A 19,482-nucleotide genomic window follows, 5' to 3' on the forward strand; every position below is an offset into this window, starting at 1 on the left:
CATACATGCCCCTTTGGAACAAAGCATTAAATCCCCAATCCATCTGTGCTGCAGGAGACTCAGATTTGCCAAGCACTGCTTCAAAACTCAGGCTGGTGAGACTGGTCAGTGATGCACTTTAGAGATTTAAAATATCTTGCTTCTACCTTGCAGCCTGTGGTTTTAATCTTCTGTGGAGCTGTGCTGAACAGAGCAGCTGGCCTGTAATTGGGGGAGATTGCTGCAGCCATTTATCTCTGTGGGTGTTACTCCTGTTCTCAGCATTATTGCAGTTAAAATGGTTATCATTTTCATCCATAGTGTCTTCCTAAGACAAAAATAAGCATGTGCCTCTTACCTTTTAAGTGTTATTGAATCATTTTTGAATCATTTCAGTATAGAATGATTTACTTGTTTTTTTTCCTTGTTTTTTTTTTCCTGCTGATCCATGACCATAGCCCAGGAGCAGTTGTGCATTGGTATCACTCTCACGCTATTTAGCAGAAAGAAGAAAGGCCTAAATAAGCTTAAAAGTTTCTGATGACCATGACTGGAGTGTCAAAATCCTTTAACAATCAAAAAAAAAATTCAAATTATTTTATAACCATGCATCTAAATTCTACAGGTTATTCAGCTCTTGTTAAACTGCCTGCTTTTCATGCCATATTACTGTTTTCTTCTACCTCTGAATGGCCCTGGGCAGGGGCCCTTTTGTTGAGTCAGTCATTTCCTAACTCACGAAATTGGGAAGCCATAGGGGATGGTCAGAATTCAGGTGAGTTTTGGCAGAGGGCTTGTACAAACAGATTAGGGTATGAAAAATCTGATTTCAATCATTATCTTTAGAAAATATTTCTAGTGGGACCTTATATGGTCCAATTATCAGTCTGGGTGTGATCTGCATCTGCCAAGGTTAATAAGGGTGTTTCTTTTGACTTTGGTGAACTTTAGCATCCTCATCCCTTAAGTGGGGCCATTGCTGTCTTGTTTGTCTTCTCTTTCTAACAAACTGGCAATGCCTAATGTACATTTAGGAAAAACAAAACACTTGTGGCTGTGGCAGCACACAAGTAATGCTATTAATGCAGGAAGAAAAACCTTCTGAAGGTCAAGTTACCACACATCCAAACTCCGGAAAGCATTTGTCATGCCCTGGGAATTGAGCTGAAATCTGACCCATCTTGGAGAACAAATCACCACAGAAAGAACACATTAGGATATCTCTCCCTGTGGAGCTGATTTCCTGGAAGCAGCATTAGGTATGGTGTGGATGATGGTGTTCTGGGAGGAGGTTTGTGACTGAAAAGCAGCAGGGAAGAGCAGGAAATGCAGGAGAGCTCACAGGGGGAGGGAGGGAGGGCAGCTCAGGGGAAAGCTGGACCCCTCTTCAGGTGTGTCCTCATAAATGGCAGCACGTGGACCTCATTCTCAAAGATTTAATGCCTCTACTTTACATTGTAATGTACAAATAATATCAGTTCCATTAAGACTTTAAAATAGGAAGGAAGAGGATGAGTAATCCTGATGTTGCTCCCATATTAGAGCTCCTTGTACTGCAAACTCCACGTAAGTAAAAAATGAGAACATTTGACTGTTTCATAAAGCAAAGCATGTTTGATAGTGCTATATCATAAAACCCTTATCTTTTGGACAGCTGAGTGTGGTAGTTGTAAAAGTGTCTGATTTATGCTAGGAATTCTCTGTGTTCATAAGTTGTAATTGCTTTTATTACTTGTAACTCAGAGCAGGTGTGCATAGAAAGAAATCAGTAATTTCTCCTCTGGCCACATGATTTCATGTAACCCAGCCAAGCCCCTCTGCACACAGAAAGAAAGCAAAGCCCCAGGATGAAAGCTCTGCCTGGGATTACCTGGAATTAAATGGTGAACACAAAAAGGGGATTAATAAGAAAATAGCTGAGGGCTAGCACAGGTCTTGTCCCCTGAATAGAGTCTAAGACACAGCCTTATACCCTGGTGGGTCTGTTCTGTGCCTCTTTAGCCATTTCTGTTCTAATGGTTTGTGCTAATGTGGGCTGGAACAAATGTAATGGATGTAGGGAGTAGGAAAAAAAAAGCCCCTTCTGTTCTAATGTTCAGTTTAAAGTGATTTTCAGACAAAAAGAAAGCTGAATATATAGTGCACAATACAGTTCTAGCTAAGGTAAGGAGCTGGCTTGGAAGAGAAGGTGGCTGAGACTGAAAGCAAACACAGCGCAAGAGAAATGTGAAGGGCTGTTTTATAAACTGTGTACTTCTTCTGCTCTGTCACTTTATTCATAATTCTCTGTCTTTAAGGTAAATATACATACAGCATGGATATTTTTTTTCCATTTTTCTTTTGCCATTTGTATACTTTATGCAAACCATTTCTTTTCAATAGTGTTTTGCCTTTCTTTCCATGGCAACAAAGAGCCAAGGCTCCTTTGCTAAAGCAATGCAGTCCTTCACACAACATCCTCTCTGTGCTGAGGTGGGGACAAATCCACACCTGGGGTTAGCACTGCTGACATCCCTGACCAATATTGATGATAATGAGGCAGTTCCTAGCAAGGCATTATTAATAAGATGGTGTCACCCACAGCAAGTGATGCTCTAAGTTTTATTACACTAAGTCAACCTTAAAATTTTCAAATCATTTACAGCTTTATCACACTTTTTCAGGAGTTGTTATTGCTCAGCCATTCTTCCTTTTCATCCTCTCAGCTTCTCAGATGAGAAAAGATCTTTGATGCTTCCATTTTCTCACTCTGTGAATGGATCAAAGAGCCCAAAATGCACAAGGCTTTGAAACAGGAGGAGCCCTGGAAGAGGGAGATTACAGTCAGATAGAACACACTGGTCTGGTTCTCTAGTTGATATTTGTGAGCATGAAAGCATTAGGGACAAGTAACAAGGGCATTTTTAGATAAAATATTAAAAGTAATAATAAAAAAGTTAATTTTGTCCTAAATACCACTGTAATATTATGTCTTGCAGTGAATTTCTAACTATTGTGAAGTGCTAATCAGTTTTCTTTCCTGCCAAAGGATCCATAGTCTAAGGAGACTCTTGAGTGGCAGCCTAGATATGAGAAATGTTATTTGAATTAGGCATTCTTATCCATGTTTATAGTACTTTCCAGAGGCTCTCTCTCACTTTTAGGCCTTCTTCACAAAAGCACATGCAATAAAAATGTTACTGCTGCCAGCTTGTATGCCTGAAAGGTCAATTCTTCTTTTTGTTCTAACTTTATCAGTTTCTTTAATAAAAGATATTAACTCTCTTCACAAACCTGTCTCACAGAGAGAAGAAAAATATCCCCAGCTCCAAAGAAAATATCACTTCTATTTAATGATTAAAACAAATCAGTGTGAGAGAAGACATAAGGCAGCTACTAGAAAATTCTGGTGAGTAGCAGGCTATAAAAACTTCACTTTTCTGGCAAACCTGAAAGTTTTTGTTTTGGTTTCTTAGTAAAATTGAGCACAATAGCGCAAGAAGTATTTTAAGGCCAGGGCTCATACATTAAGAAAAAAATCCTCTCTGGGAGAGGAGACAACCCCAAACTCACATCTTCCCCTGCTGGAAAGGACTTGTAGAGCAAAGTCACCTTTGCTGAGGTGACCTTGGGGCGGCAGCACTGGATTTACCAGGGGAAACTGATGGGAGGGCACTGCCTAAGGCCTCAAAATGAGCACACATCAAAATCATAGGAGATTATTACCAATGAGATCATTCTAATACTAGTAATTTAACATGATTAATAAAAAACAACAGTAATTGCATTTACATAAAATATAACCACTGTGGTATTAAAATAGTGATTTTTTTCTAAGAAATATGTAAGTAGTTATTACTAATTAATAGTAACAAACAGAAACCATTGCAATTCCACAAAATGTAACAGTAATTAATAGTAACAAATTCAATTACATTCCTATAAAATGTAACAGCTATGGTAGTACCATAATAATTAAGACTGTATAGTAGTAACAAACAAAAATTATTATATTTTTATTAAATGTTGCAGTAATTAATACTAATTAATAGCAACACACAGAGACCATTACATTTCTATAAAATCTGATGGTGATTAATAGTAACAGTCATTACATTTCTATAGATATAATTGTACAATGTTTAATCATTACGGTTCTAAAAAAAATATAATATTTTCAAGAGCCTGTATTAAAAAATATAATATTTTTAAGAGCCTTTTAAAAAATATATAATATTTTTAAGAGCAATGCTAATGAGATGTTAGCCTAGTGGAGGTAACCAGACCTGTGGTGTTTATACGTAGTAGAACACAAGTTTTTGTTCTGAATTTCCCAGTTCCAGTTCTGAGCTAGTGCATTTTTGTTCCAGGTTCGGCATTTAAATTCCACCCCCTCTGGCTGGGAATATGAGAGAAGTTATCCCTGTGTGACAGGGAGGAGCCAAGCCTGTGCAGGCTTCATCAGCACAGTGTGCTCTGCATGGTCACTGCTTGATTATTCAAAGGTGTTTGTGGAAAATAAGTCTAAAGTTCAGCTTTGGGGGCTGATCATTCTTTCTGCACCATTTAAGCACATCATCTCATTTCTAAATGGTGCTGATTACAACAATTCACAGGCAAGCACAGTCATTTTCTGAATGGAAGGGTGAGAGAAGTGTGACCCTGTCACAAAGCAAAGCCCACGCTGCAGTGAGCGCTGCTAACACGAGCTGCAGGCTTGGGGGGAGCCTGGTTCCATGTGTGATTAAATGCGTCTCATTGGTATAATGCCTTCACATTTAAACAGCTTAATTTTTAAATCACCAGATAATTGTGTAATTGTGGTGTTTCTGTTGCCTGGGATGAATCAGGGTCTCCTGTCTAATGGTTCTGTGGAAATAAAATTGCCTGAAAGCAGCCTCTGTTGTGTGTTGTCAGTGTGGGGCAGGTAGATGATGTTTGACTTGGCAAATGCACCTGCAGCCACCAGGCCCACTTCACTCCTCATTCCAGGAAGGACATTATCATGACTTCTTCCATGTGCTTCCACAGGCCAGTCAGCTGCTTCTGATTTCTCCTTGTAGCCGTTCTTTTTGAGGATTTTGCAGCTGGGAAGCTGCAGCATTGCTGTCAAAGGAAGGTCAATCCATTACAGACAGACCTGTTGGACTCTCCTGAAAAATATATACCTAAAGTATTTTGAATAAACAAGCGTGTCTCAGTGTTCTTTTGTGTCTTCACATTTCACTGAAACACAAGCCATTTGCTAAGCACATATAATTTGAGTTGAACTGGTATAAATGCCTGTCAAAGATAGGGATAACACCAAGGATGATAAGGAAAAAACAGCTAGATGTTACCAATTAAATACAGCTGTAGATTTGGGAGAAACAGCTGGGTTTGTACAAACAGTCTGTTTGTGCTTTGCTTCCTCATATAGAATCTCCAGAGCCAAAAAAACCCACAAGTAATTATGGCCAACTTCAGGTCATCTTTAATTCTTTCACTTCACCAAAATGGGACTTGGCACACAATTTTCAAATGTAGCCACAGCCTACAGTGAAACTGCTCTGCCCGAGGCTATGGGCTCTGCTGAAGGCAAAGGAAAGAGGGGCAGAAAAATGTGAGTTCAGGCCAGCAGAAAGATTTGATGTGTCCCCTGTGCCTGCTCCCAGGGAGGGCTGTGTGCCTCACAGGTGCAGAAAATTATTTGAGAGCAAAGATGGCACAAAACCATGCCCAGTAAGCTCCTGAGAATTTGACTCCAGCTTCTCATGAAGGGTGATTTCTATTCTATTCTATTCTATTCTATTCTATTCTATTCTATTCTATTCTATTCTATTCTATTCTATTCTATTCTATTCTATTCTATTCTATTCTCTTCATCTGAATTTTACTCCATGTTCACAGAAAGCTGAAAAATCATTCTATTCTATTCTATTCTATTCTATTCTATTCTATTCTATTCTATTCTATTCTATTCTATTCTATTCTATTCTATTCTATTCTATTCTCTTCATCTGAATTTTTCTCCATTCACAGAAAGCTGAAAAATCATTCTATTCTATTCATCTGAATTTTTCTCCATGTTCACAGAAATCTGAAAAATTATTCTATTCTATTCTATTCTATTCTATTCTATTCTATTCTATTCTATTCTATTCTATTCTATTCTATTCTATTCTATTCTATTCATCTGAATTTTACTCCATGTTCACAGAAATCTGAAAAATCATTCTATTCTATTCTATTCTATTCTATTCTATTCTATTCTATTCTATTCTATTCTATTCTATTCTATTTTCTTTTCTTTTCTATTCATCTGAATTTTACTCCATGTTCACAGAAAGCTGAAAAATTATTCTTTTCTTTTCTTTTCTTTTCTTTTCTTTTCTTTTCTTTTCTTTTCTTTTCTTTTCTTTTCTTTTCTTTTCTATTCATCTGAATTTTACTCCATGTTCACAGAAATCTGAAAAATCATTCCATTCTATTCTATTCTATTCTATTCTATTCTATTCTATTCTATTCTATTCTATTCTATTCTATTCTATTCTACTCTACTCTACTCTATTCATCTGAATTTTTCTCCATGTTCACAGAAATCTGAAAAATCATTCCATTCTATTCTATTCTATTCTATTCTAGTCTAGTCTAGTCTAGTCTAGTCTAGTTTAGTCTATTCATCTGAATTTTTCTCCATGTTCACAGAAATCTGAAAAATTATTCCATTCTATTCTATTCTATTCTATTCTATTCTATTCTATTCTATTCTATTCTATTCTATTCTATTCTATTCTATTCTATTCATCTGAATTTTACTCCATGTTCACAGAAAGCTGAAAAATCATTCTATTCTATTCTATTCTATTCTATTCTATTCTATTCTATTCTATTCTATTCTATTCTATTCTATTCTATTCATCTGAATTTTACTCCATGTTCACAGAAAGCTGAAAAATCATTCTATTCTATTCTATTCTATTCTATTCTATTCTATTCTATTCTATTCTATTCTATTCTATTCTATTCTATTCTATTCTATTCCATTCCATTCCATTCCATTCCATTCTATTCTATTCCATTCCATTCCATTCCATTCCATTCCATTCCATCCCATCCTATCCTTTTCTATTCTCTTCTATTCTTTTCTATTCTATTCTTTTGAATTTTACTCCATTTTCTCAGAATGATGAATAATTATTCTATTCTATTCTATTCTATTCTATTCTATTCTATTCTATTCTATTCTATTCTATTCTATTCTATTCTATTCATCTGAATTTTTCTCCATGTTCACAGAAAGCTGAAAAATTATTCTATTCTATTCTATTCTATTCTATTCTATTCTATTCTATTCTATTCTATTCTATTCTATTCTATTCTATTCTATTCATCTGAATTTTACTCCATGTTCACAGAAAGCTGAAAAATAATTCTATTCTATTCTATTCTATTCTATTCTATTCTATTCTATTCTAGTCTATTCTATTCATCTGAATTTTACTCCATGTTCTCACAGAAAGCTGAAAAATTATTCTATTCTATTCTATTCTATTCTGTTCTATTCTATTCTATTCTATTCTTTTCTTTTCTTTTCTATTCATCTGAATTTTACTCCATGTTCACAGAAAGCTGAAAAATTATTCTATTCTATTCTATTCTATTCTATTCTATTCTATTCTATTCTATTCTATTCTATTCTATTCTATTCTATTCTATTCCATTCCATTCCATTCCATTCCATTCCATTCCATTCCATTCCATTCCATTCCATTCCATCCTTTTCTATTCTCTTCTATTCTTTTCTATTCTATTCTTTTGAATTTTACTCCATTTTCTCAGAATGATGAATAATTATTCTATTCTATTCTATTCTATTCTATTCTATTCTTTTGAATTTTACTCCATTTGCTCAGAATTATGAAAAATTATTCTATTCTATTCTATTCTATTCTATTCTATTCATCTGAATTTTATTTCATGTTCATAGAAACATTACCCCATGTTCCCACTAAGCTGGGAACGTGTGTTGATCTGTTAGAGGGACGGAGGGCTTTGCAGGGGGACTTGGAACGGTTGGATGGATGGGCAGAATCTAATGCGATGAAGTTCAATAAGTCCGAGTGCGAGTCCTGCACTTTGGCCACAATAACCCCCTACAACGATATCAGCTAGGAACGGTGTGGCTGGACAGTGCTCAGGTGGAAAGGGACCTGGGGGTGCTGGTTGGCAGTCGGCTGAACATGAGCCAGCAGTGTGCCCAGGTGGCCAGGAAGGCCAATGGCATTCTGGCCAGTATCAGGAACGGTGTGGCCAGCAGGAGCAGGGAGGTCATTCTTCCCCTGTACTCAGCACTGGTGAGGCCTCACCTGGAGTATTGCGTCCAATTCTGGGCCTCTCACTTTAGGAGGGACGTTGAGATGCTTGAGCGTGTCCAAAGGAGAGCAACGAGGCTGGTGAGGGGCTCGGAACACAAGCCATATGAGGAATGACTGAGGGAGCTGGGGTTGTTCAGCCTGGAGAAAAGGAGACTCGGGGTGACCTTATCACTCTCTTCAACTTCCTGAAGGGTGGCTGTGGTGAGCTGGGGGTCGGTCTCTTTCTCCAGGCAACAACAGACAGAACAAGAGGACACAGTCTCAAGCTGTGCCAAGGGAGATACAGGCTAGAATTAAGGAGGAAGTATTTTACAGAAAGAGTGGTCAAATACTGGAATCATCTACCCAGGGAGGTGGTAGAGTCACCATTCCCTGAAGAGTTTAAAAAAAAAACTGGATGTGGCACTTGGTGCCATGATCTAGTTGAGGTGTTAGAACATGGGTTGGACTCAATGATCTTAAAGGTCTCTTCCAACCTAGAATTTCTGTGATTCTGTGAAAGCTGAAAAATTACTCTATTCTAATCTATTCTATTCTATTCTACTCCATCTTCTCACAAGGCTGATTAATTATTTTATTTTATTCCAATCCATTCTATTCTATACTATTCTATGCCATTCTATTCTATTTATATTATATTTTTTAGTTTTACTGAATAAAGTGAAAGGAAACATCAGAAGGCTAAAAAAGAATGGTAGTGAAAGCTCATGACTGATTCAGAGTCCAACACCGCTGATGGTGAGTAGTCATTTAGTAAAAAAATTCACATGGAACCAATTAAACATGGACCCTTTGGTAAACAATCTCCAGACCACATTTCCAAGCAATCACATATTTATTATTTGTATTCTTTTCTGAGGCTTCTCAGCTTCCCAGGAGAAGATCCTGGGCAAAGAGGATTTTTCAGAAAATACCATGATGACACTTGACTTTTATTTTGTTAATCTAAACAAGCCTAGCAAAGCTATTTGAATATGTCTTTAACAGAGAATATGTCTTTTCCTTCCTAGCACATTTTTTGTTATCCAGTCCAATAAAGGGATGGATATAGTTTCAAGGGAACTGTTAGCACTGCTCTAAATGAAAGCACATAAATGGCTTTTAAAGGGTATTTTTGGATTATGCCAGAAAACACCATGAAAAAGGCACTGATTTTCTCTTAGCAGTGGCACATGTGTAGGTCAAAGCCACAGTAAACCAAAAATACTCCCAGGCCTCTCTTTTTTTTTGTTTTTTTTTTTTGTTTTTCCTCTTCTGTAACTTCGAAATGATAAACTGCAGAAGTTCTTGTCCCCTGAGACATGAATTTATGCAGCACATCTTGTGATAGCAGAATCCAAAGTACACTTCCTTGCATAATTATGTTAATCTTATTTTTGTTATTGTACCTGTTGAAAGGCATTTAGTTCCTTGTTTAGACAGAGACAGCCCTGACTTCTGTTTTAGCATCAGTTGAAAATTTAAAACAGGGAGGATTTTCTCACACATTAATGAATATTTTAATAAGTATTGAACTCCAGTTCTCCTTTTTATATCCCTTACTCTAATTTACTTCTGCCTCTGAGGGCTATGCAAAACCCATAAGAGGGACAAAGCCTGAGCAGAGAGACTTCAAATGAACATTTTAGAGCTTTACCTTGAGAGGAAACCTTTGTGATTTTGATATTCACATGTTGAGAAGAGCTATTAAAATACATGGTTCTCTGAGCCACTGCTTTGCTTCACTTCACTGCTTCACCTTCCCCCCATTACAGAACAGCCAGTGCACTCCATTCCTGTGGAGAGATTTAAATTGTGAACTCTTTGGCCCATGCGTTGTTACCATTTTTGCTCCATGAATTCATACTTTTAAGTCCCAAGAAGCCAATGACCTTGGCTGGACACAAAAAAACATACCTTGGACAAATTATCCCTTCATTATTTCCAAAGTCTCTTTTTGGCATCACACAAATTTATTCAGCCACACTGACTATTTATCCAGCTCAAGGCAAATTGTCTAAACTTCTTGCATGATACTCTGCCTTATTTATGAATATTTCGGCTTCTAACCTAATCTGTGTCTCCTACACCTTCTGTTTCTCACCATTTTTAAGGACAAATCAGTAATTTCAAAAGTCAAGAGCACTGTCCTGAGTGGCCACCTGACAATATGTATGGCAAAGACTCCAAAAATACATATTTTATTCCTATATTATATTTCTATATTATATTCCTACCTTATTACATGCTATTAAACACCACCACACCCATAAGTTTTACTGAGTTGGAAACAGACTGGAAGCCAAAGGAAAACAGTCTCTAAAAGCTGAGGAAATACAATGTTACATCTTGAGTGCCCCTGTGTTTTGAAGATTTTTAAAAACTGAACCAAAATATCTAAGATTTAGATACCAACTTGAGCTGTCAAAAATCACTACAGGTGTAGGTAAAATTATTTTTCATATAACAGAATCTAATTTCTGTCTCTTGCTGGGTTTTGGACAAAACTGGCTGACAACTCATACTGCAGTTACATGAAAACATCACTGTTGAAAGCACAGACAGTTCCAACATTTTTCTACTACATTTGTGGTAAAAAAAATATTTAAAAAGCTTATAGTTTACAAAAAATAACAAATATATGAGAAAAACAATGGTTTAAGATTACTTCTTTTGCCAAGTATTAAGTAAAAGCACTAGAAACAGATACTGCACTATTTCATGAAGCCAGAAGAAGGTAAAGACTCGCAATTTAATGTCATTATATAGACACACTCCTATAATATTGTCATCATCTACTACTTGAGACAATGAAACCAATCCAAAAACTTCACCTTCAAATAAGTAGCATTTTATAAGGGAAACAAACTGAACACATATGGCAACCCAGTGCACTGTTCAAATTAATCCTGGCAAATAATACTTAGAATTCATAGATATTCTCAAACTTAGTAGGAAAAAACTCTTTAAATAATCCCCCTACAGATGGCACTGCAATTAATAACATACTCACTGTAAAATGGCTATCTAGAGATAATGAAGATATCAAAGATATAAGATGGAAGGAATAAAGGGAAGATATTTACCTCTAGATTTTCAGAACTTGAATGATATCCACTATTCAGAATATATGAAACACTGCAAAATATCACTGTTCAATGGGAAAAAGAAGAGGGAGAGAGACAAAGCAGGATTTGAGCTTAATTCTTGGATGCTTTTGAAGGACAAATAAGATAAATGTCTGCGAGTACAATGCAGATGCAAGGGGCATAAAGATGCTTGGAGCTTTTATATCACATTTGTTTTGTGATAGAAATTTTCACATTGCAAGGCTTTCAACCTAACCTCAACACTTTCTTACAATTTAATTCCTTCTTTTATTCAGACCATAGAAAGATTTCACAATGGGAGGGAAAGGAACCTCACTCAAACACTACTGAACAAAACACAGATGTAGAAAGACAGCAGAGGTTCTTTTTTGTGGTAATTATCTTTCTGACACTCCTTAATGTGATTTCCTACATCGAGAGGAGCCACTAACACAAATAAGTATTTCAAAGGTTTGTTTTGCAGTTTTCATGGCTAGAAATGTTCTGTTCAGTTCCACTAAAGGGACAGATAATGTACAAGGTGTGGAGGAAAAATTATCTTTCCCTCATGTTGTTGGCTTCCCATCCACTACGTGGTGTTTGCTGATATGATCGCAGTATTTTCCATGGGAAAATGAGTTTGCTCAAATTTCTATTATGAAGGCTTCAGAATTTAATGAAGATCAGTCTAGAACAGACCAGTACCATCCTTAGTTTTAGATAGGACTATATCTTGGAGATCCAGGATATCCTTATCCCTGTATCCATCAAACTACTGGTAATTTTGAATTAATGGCAAAATGGAACTGCTGAGGAGTTTTCCCATTCTTTTAAATATTTTACCCCTTTAGTGCTTCCATTTGCAATATGTACTTCAAAGAGATGAGAATATCCTGTAAGGTATTTTCAGACTAAGATTATTGTGACATGTATTTCACACTCAATTGTTGGTGCATTAGGGATTGAAAAATATTAGAGACAGCAGGCACTGATAAAGGGACAGTCTAATTATCTGAACTGAGTGTCCAATCTGACTGGAAATTTTCATCTGAGTTTGAGTGTCTTTGGAATTAAAGGTAGTTATGTGACCTTGACACTTATGGTTTTCTTAAAATTGCTATTGCAAGCAAAAAAATAAAGCTGAAATATAAAAATTTCCTAAAGAAAGACCAAAGAATAACACTGCACTTCTTAAACTCAGTAACACCACCAGGATACCTGTTCACTCTGTCAGGATGCATGATCACTCTCAGTGATCCCTGCTCCCTCTCAGGCACTACTGCTGCTAGCAGCAATTTCTGCATACAGTTTCCTTGGTGTTTTTTTTACCCATACCACAATTTTACATGAAATTACAGGTGGATAATTGGATGGAAAAACCCAACACCTTTCTACCAACACCTGCCAGATATTTTCTAAACTGAAAGTAAGGATGAGACCCATTCCAAAAAAACAATGGAGGGCAGCAGAGATGCCCTCACTTGCCCATCACTTGCTCCATTAACAGCACAGACCAGGTGGCCTTTGAGCCACAGTGGCCACCAGCCCTGTTGTGACAGTTCACAGGGGTCCGAGAATGAGGAAAGAGATGAGGATCTGACTCCATGTTTCAGAAGGCTTGATTTATTATTTTATGATATATTTTATATTCAAACTATACTAAAAGAATAGAATAAAGGATTTAATAAAAAGGCTAGCTAAGAATATCAAAAGAAAGAATGATAAAGTCTTGTGGCTTGGACAGAGTCTGAGCCAGCTGGCTGTGATTGGCTATTGATCAGAAACAACCATGAGACCAATCACAGACCCACCTGTTGCATTCCACAGCAGCAGATAACCATTGTTTACATCTTGTTTCTGAGCCCCCCCCCCCAGCTTCTCAGGAGGAAAAATCCTGAGAAAGGAAAGGATTTTTCAGAAAATATCATGGCTACACCCTATGCTCCCCATTCCCAGCACAAACTGCAGGGATCAGGGCATTTCTGCTGTGCCCTGCCCTGCAGCCTTTATGGAGTGGAGGCAGAATATGCAAGCCAAGGGGTTTTCTGTCCCTCATGAGCATCTCCTGTGCTGCACTGGCACCTGTCTTGTGGCAGTTACAATGTTGTTTGAAGTTATCTCCTTCTCTGTCTTATCTGCCTCCATTTCACAGGAGAATTGAGCTTCTTTCCATGTGGGGCCAACTGCATTCATTGAATGAACTCCCAGCAGGAAATCTCAAGGCCTTTTTGGGACAGACCATGTCATTCCAGAGCACTGTGTGGAAAAGGAACCAAGAAGCTCCTCCAACTGCTTCTGTACTACAGAGCAACTACCACCTTTCTGCAAGTTTAAGGCTAGACCTGATCAACAAAAGGATTTCCAGTCTGTCCCCAGGATGTTAAATAGACACAGCCAGCCAATCCAAATATTATGAAATTGAATAACCTCCTCTATTCTACATAATGAAACCAAATTGCTCCAGTTGTGTCATTAAATGCCCTGTGCAGAGAGGATGAAGAGTCAGAGCAGCCCTTAGACTTGTCTCCAGCCCTGTCAGCAGCACATGTCTGCCTGCACCAAGGCAGAACACCTCTATCCACGTGCTCCCTGCCAGCCTGGGGGACAAATGCAGCCCAGCCTTGGTGCTCCCAGCTAGCAGGAGGAGTCAATGATAGATAAGTCCCCTCTTTGTTCTGATCCAGGGATAGAAGGCATTGCACAGACAAAGACAAATGTGATGGCTGCCTGCTGCTTGGGCAGAGCCAGCCACTGCAGCTGTGAGCTGATTCAGAAAAAACACAGCTTATTTTATGTTGATGGGTTTGAACCCAAGCTCAATGTGTTTGTAAATGACTGGGGTGCTGCTGTGGCTTGGCTCCCACCTCATGCTGCAAGCCAGGCCTGCTCACTGGTGCCACCAGATCCAACCTGCATGGAAACAGTTCCTGCCCTCCTCAGCACAGATGAGTGTCAGTCCATCAGGGGCAGCAGGGGTATCCCAGCTGAGCTGGCTGTCACAAACACCAAATTCCCAGAAGGATTGGGGGGACCTGAAGGGAGAGAGGTTCAGGAGGATTCCCCTGTGTTTGTAATGATCTGCCAGTGGTGTAGGACTCCCACTACCACCATGGCAAAATTTGTCTTCCAAGTGGCAATGCCAAAAAAAAAACCTGACTATCATTTTTGCAAGGCTCAGCTTCCTAAATTGCAGTGAAGGAAAACAAATGTTCATACCAGAGTAAAGTTTCATTTTTGTTCCTCCTTACTCGGTCTAGCCCCTTCTACTTCCCACATTCTAGCAGAGGAAAGGTCTAGGCTCCTATAGAAATATCTGGTGCTCTTAGCAAAACATTTTATACAAAGAGGCATATCAGAGGAAATTAATAATAAATAATTAACAATAAATAATAAATAAATCATAATAAATAAAATTAGGTTCATCCCCAGACAAAAGGTGCAGTTGATGTCCCTTGGCTCCTGTAACTGATAAAGAGAGGCTGCTCCTAAAGGGAATTATGACCCCCTAGATGGGCTGATCCCTGTCTCACAGCAGTGGCCATCAAGTCCTGCTGCTGATACCTGATGTGTTTGGCTGACTTGAGAGCCTGGGTCACATCTGAGGTTCCACCTCATGTTTTTCAGATGACTAAACTTAAGCATTAATAAACCCAGGAAGATATTAGGCTTTAAAGCTCATACACCCAGTTCATCACTGAACCACTGTTTGTGATGTGTATTACTGTTAAATAATACACAAATCTGCAATTTCAGAAATAAATTGTGACAGCTCTCAGGCTACTGGGGCAGCAATGATCATTGCAGAATAACACCGCTGAAACAGGAGATGCTGTTGGCAGTTATTACAGGGCCTGTTTCCATAAAGCTCCTATAAAATCCATATGCACAGTAACTATTTGCAAGTGAAAACAGTGGCTGATGTGTGCAATTGTTGATTCTGAATACAGAGCAGACATCTGCATGAGCAAATCGATGTGCATGCTAATATCCTCCAAAACTCACAGAGACAGCTTTGAGCCAAAGCCACAAATGCTTTTTGGAGTATTCCTGTTGATTTCAGGGATTTTGCCCACCAATATTATTTCCACACCATTGACTTTACTCCACTGCTCTTAAATATCAAGAAGAGCCTTAAGTTTTCTTTACTTACAGCACAGTTCAACTGATATTGAGACAAACCAAGCCCAAATACTCTAAGAAGGGATAATCTCAAGAAGTAAGCTTGATAGTCACTAAATAATAAAGCATGAATCATGCTGCTATTTATCTTCTCCTGCAGTGGATATTTGCAAGCAAAAATCAGGGATTTCTTCTATTTATTTACCTATTTTCCCCTCCAGGAAGTCTGTTTAATGAGGAGAAACCTCCAAACTCTTAAAACCCATGTGTATATGTTAAAGCTTTCCAGTAAAGAAAACCCTTCATAAAGCTCAAACATGTCTCACAGTTATACTTTGCTGTTGCTGCTAAGGGATCAAAAAACCTAAGCGTGAAAATAAAATATGCTGAAAAGCTTTTCAATTCTGTAATTGTGTTCATGTTGCAGTGGGATTATTTTTTTTGTTTAAATTGGAAGGCTCTCAATAATTGGCAAGCTACCAGGTTGCCCTCAGGCAGAAAAGTACCACCAACTCTCTAATATAATGCAAAGAACCAAGGGGTATTTGGTGCCTCTCCCTACCATACATTTGCTACTACCCAAGGGTCTGGGCACTTCATCTGCTCTTCTGTGGGCACAGGGGCATCTTCTGCTTCAAATTGTGCCAGTCACCCTCTGTGTGCACCAGGTCCAAGGTACTGGTGAGGCCTCAGACAGAAATGGAAAGTGGCCAACAAGAAACAATGACCTCCAGCATTTCAAAGGGCTGATCAGTATAGGAACGGTCACTTGCTTTGCTTTGCCCAATTCTCTCAGGATTCCTCATGAAAAATTAAAGTTTCTATCCCTTTGGCTTAAGCTGCTACACTTTAATAAGAAGAGTTGTTGTTCTTTTGCTGATTTATAAGGTTTGAAGCACTTTTGCTTTGCATTCTGTTGCGTGTAAGCTGGCGGTGAGCTAGGAGGAATAATTTATAAATGAGATGAATTTGTATAGATTAGCCAAGTGCCTACTGACTGAGAATATAGCAATGTCTAAATATTTAGATGAATTAAGCAGCAAGGAAAGATAAATATTCTTGAAAAGAATACATTTAGTAGGCCACTGAAGTATAACTAGGAATAAATAAAAACAAGAAAAGAAAAAACATAACACAGAGGAAAGGCATAGCAGTATAATGAGGCAAACAAAAAATAGTTTGCCTGTCTTTATTTATACCTCTCCCATCACTAAGCCTATGTTTATGACCTCCAAAGTATAAAATACTGGTTAGGTGAATGATCTATATTTCTATTTTCAACTGAGCAGCTTGGGGGACACATTGTGTCTCTGTTGTCCATGCTAACATAACTGCTTTACACTCCTGTCACTGCCTGCAGGCACATATACATTCCCATTTGTATGTACACATCCATACATACACACAGGAAAGGATTAGGTAGTGGAACCACCTTGGAAAACAAAAATGTTGGCATAGATTCTTGATTGCAACAATATAGGAGGGGGGAAGAAGTATTGCTCTCATACTAAATAAACCATCATCACAAGGACTGGTTAGGCACAATTCTTCTGGTCTTTCCAAAAGCTTTGCCCTGCTTTTGTGGTGAGTTTTTTTTCCCCTTTTTCCTTAATGGAGAACAAACATCACCAGGCAACATGACACAACAAGTGGACAACCTCTGTAGCATCCAAGTACCTCCCCCAGTAATGCTTTCAAACTTTCCTAAAGAAAAAGATTTATCTAAATACTCTCAGTTTTCCACTTCTGGATGAAAATAAGTTTGAAAAAATAGGAAAGGGCTAAAAAAACTGGAAAAAAATATTAAACACAAGTGAAAAATATCTATTTCTCCAGTGATCATCTCATGGGATATTCAGACAGATAATAAAAGTATACTCTAGACGTAAGAAGCACCACTTCAGTCTTTCAGTACATTTGTATTTTACTGACATGAGTTCTTGTCTTTGTTAATTATGGAGGTCTGGGTGAGGTAATTAAATTAAGAGGAAAAATAGGGTTTGGGTTGTTACTTTAATTATTTGAGTAATGCGTACTTGGTACAGTTTACCTTTTAAAAAATATAGTCTAAAATCTCTAGAGAACAGACTAATAGCTCTGAATAATCCTAGAGAGAGCTTGACTTCATATTAATAGGTCTGCCAAATCACAAAATGGTTATTGCCTGCATATATTTAAAAATAGATTGTAGGATCCTAATCACTACTTTTAATCTTGAAATTCTTTCTGGAGGTAGTAAAGACAGCAGTTCTATGTGGTTTATGTCTTATCTTGTTTCTCCTAAAAGTTATTAGATTTCTTCTCACAACAGTCTGGTTTGTTTTCTTTCTTTTGTGTAAGTATACTTTGAAATGTATCAACGAGAATTTACAGTTTTCTATAATTTTGGAAAACTTGCAACTACTTAAAATAATCCCATTGTTCCCATAAAATCATAATATTTCAATCAGATGTCTTTATTATGTGGAACATGTCAACTCTACTTCAAAAAAATCTATATTTACTTTATCGTAAGAACAAAAATTCTAGCATAGGGAGCCAGCTAAACTAGAAAAAATTTCAAGTAAAATGGTTCTCTCTACTCTGGGCATGTCCTTACCCCAATGCATTTCCCAGGTTATAATTTTTGAAGCAGTTCACTGACAGAAGAAGTTAAAATAGTTATTTGACCTTTCTGGAGTAAGTGAATCTAAATTAAAGTATGAGTAATTACTGCAGTATTTAAATTTTCCACCTTCCCTCACTGATTTCCCCCCTCCCCCTCAGTAAGTTTATTAGCGTTGGTTACTTTTTGCTTGTCTCAGAAATTAATTTTTAAATTTCAAAAATCAGCATAGATCAATTTTTTTTTAACTGATGCTGTGAGGTGAATTTTACTACCAAGCATCATTAGGATTTCAGTCTCATTTCAGTCAAGGAAAGACAGTTCCACAGTCTGCAAGGAAGAACAGATTATTCCACAGATTAAAGACAAAGCCCAGAAGTATGCATGATGACAGCTGCAAGAAAGCTAATATATTTTCAGTCTCTGCAAAACATTAGGTTTCTCAGCTGAGTGATGGAGTGAGAAGTTATGGGGCTTGTATTATGTATGTTCTCAAAGCCATAACAAAGGCAGCCACATTTTTCCCCATGAACACTATCAGAACACCTCCCATTTGATATGGAGCCTAGTCAATAAAAAGGGTAACTATTTATGGCATTCAAACCAATGGATGGAATTTCAGCCATAAATGAACCTCCAAACCTGCATCTTTAAGAGTTTCATAGAAGTGGTTTTTATCCCAGCCTTTAGAGGGAAAGGCAGGCTACACACTTGGAACAAAAAAATCTTGGATCTACTCAATATGATGACAAACCTACCAAGCATGCAATGGTGTTCAAAGGAAGTTCATTATTATTGACCCAAAAAGAAAGAGACAGACAAGGAAATCACATTCTTCAATTCCTTGTCTCACCTAAAAGCACTAAAGCCCAAAGAACTTCCTGTCTGTTAAATCTGTGTGCCATCAGCCAAAACAACAACAATCCATTTGAGGTTTTACTGACACTTGAAGTGCTGGTAAACCTCCATCTCCTGTCACCCCTTTATGAAATGGATTGGGCAAGTCAGGCTGGAAGCCTTTAAAGATATTAGCAGAAAATCAAAATGGAAGGGAACTTTTTCCTGACATATTTCTTCCTCACTCTTTGACATTTTCACACATTAAAAGTAAATAGTATGATTCCTCTCTTACAGGGTACCTGGTTTAACATTAAGTTTTTTGGAAAACTCCAACTAATCTAAAAACCAGCTACTTCACACCTAGTTCTTTTTTAAGCCAATAAAATCAATTTGATCCTTTGTGGGCAATCAACTGATGCCTCAGGTTTTAGCTTTTATATTGTTCAGATTCTGTGCTGCTTTAGTGTGTGGGTCTGAGCTTCCTATTAGGGGATGGTGAGCTCTCTGCACAGAGCAGGGAGACAAAACAATTCCT

General features: G+C 37.6%; 1 protein-coding gene and 1 long non-coding RNA gene across 15 annotated transcripts in view; one reads left to right on the plus strand and one right to left on the minus strand.

The window, feature by feature from the left end:
- The window catches only part of LOC113459258 (zinc finger protein 804A), a 216,857-nt gene extending 211,753 nt beyond the window's left edge, over positions 1–5,104 (plus strand). For 11 of the 13 annotated variants that reach the window (XM_074548152.1, XM_074548146.1, XM_074548157.1 and 8 more), the window contains 2 exons: positions 438–3,367; positions 4,329–5,104. The gene's annotated coding sequence lies outside the window, so the exon portion shown is untranslated. The remainder of the gene's footprint in view (positions 1–437; positions 3,368–4,328) is intronic. The other 2 variants (XM_074548158.1, XM_074548156.1) reach the window with 2 other exon arrangements.
- Positions 2,654–19,482, minus strand: part of LOC141730435 (uncharacterized) — a 48,615-nt gene continuing 31,786 nt past the window's right edge. Inside the window, exons 4-6 of one of the 2 annotated variants that reach the window (XR_012581929.1) lie at positions 9,952–10,090; positions 4,915–5,064; positions 2,654–2,782 (exon numbers count right to left, since the gene is read on the minus strand). This is a non-coding gene — a long non-coding RNA (uncharacterized LOC141730435). Of the gene's footprint in view, positions 2,783–4,914; positions 5,112–9,951; positions 10,091–19,482 lie in introns of both variants that reach the window. The other variant, XR_012581928.1, reaches the window with a different exon arrangement.

The sequence above is a fragment of the Zonotrichia albicollis genome, chromosome 10, assembly GCF_047830755.1.
Source record: "Zonotrichia albicollis isolate bZonAlb1 chromosome 10, bZonAlb1.hap1, whole genome shotgun sequence".
Classification (NCBI taxonomy): Eukaryota; Metazoa; Chordata; class Aves; order Passeriformes; family Passerellidae; genus Zonotrichia; species Zonotrichia albicollis.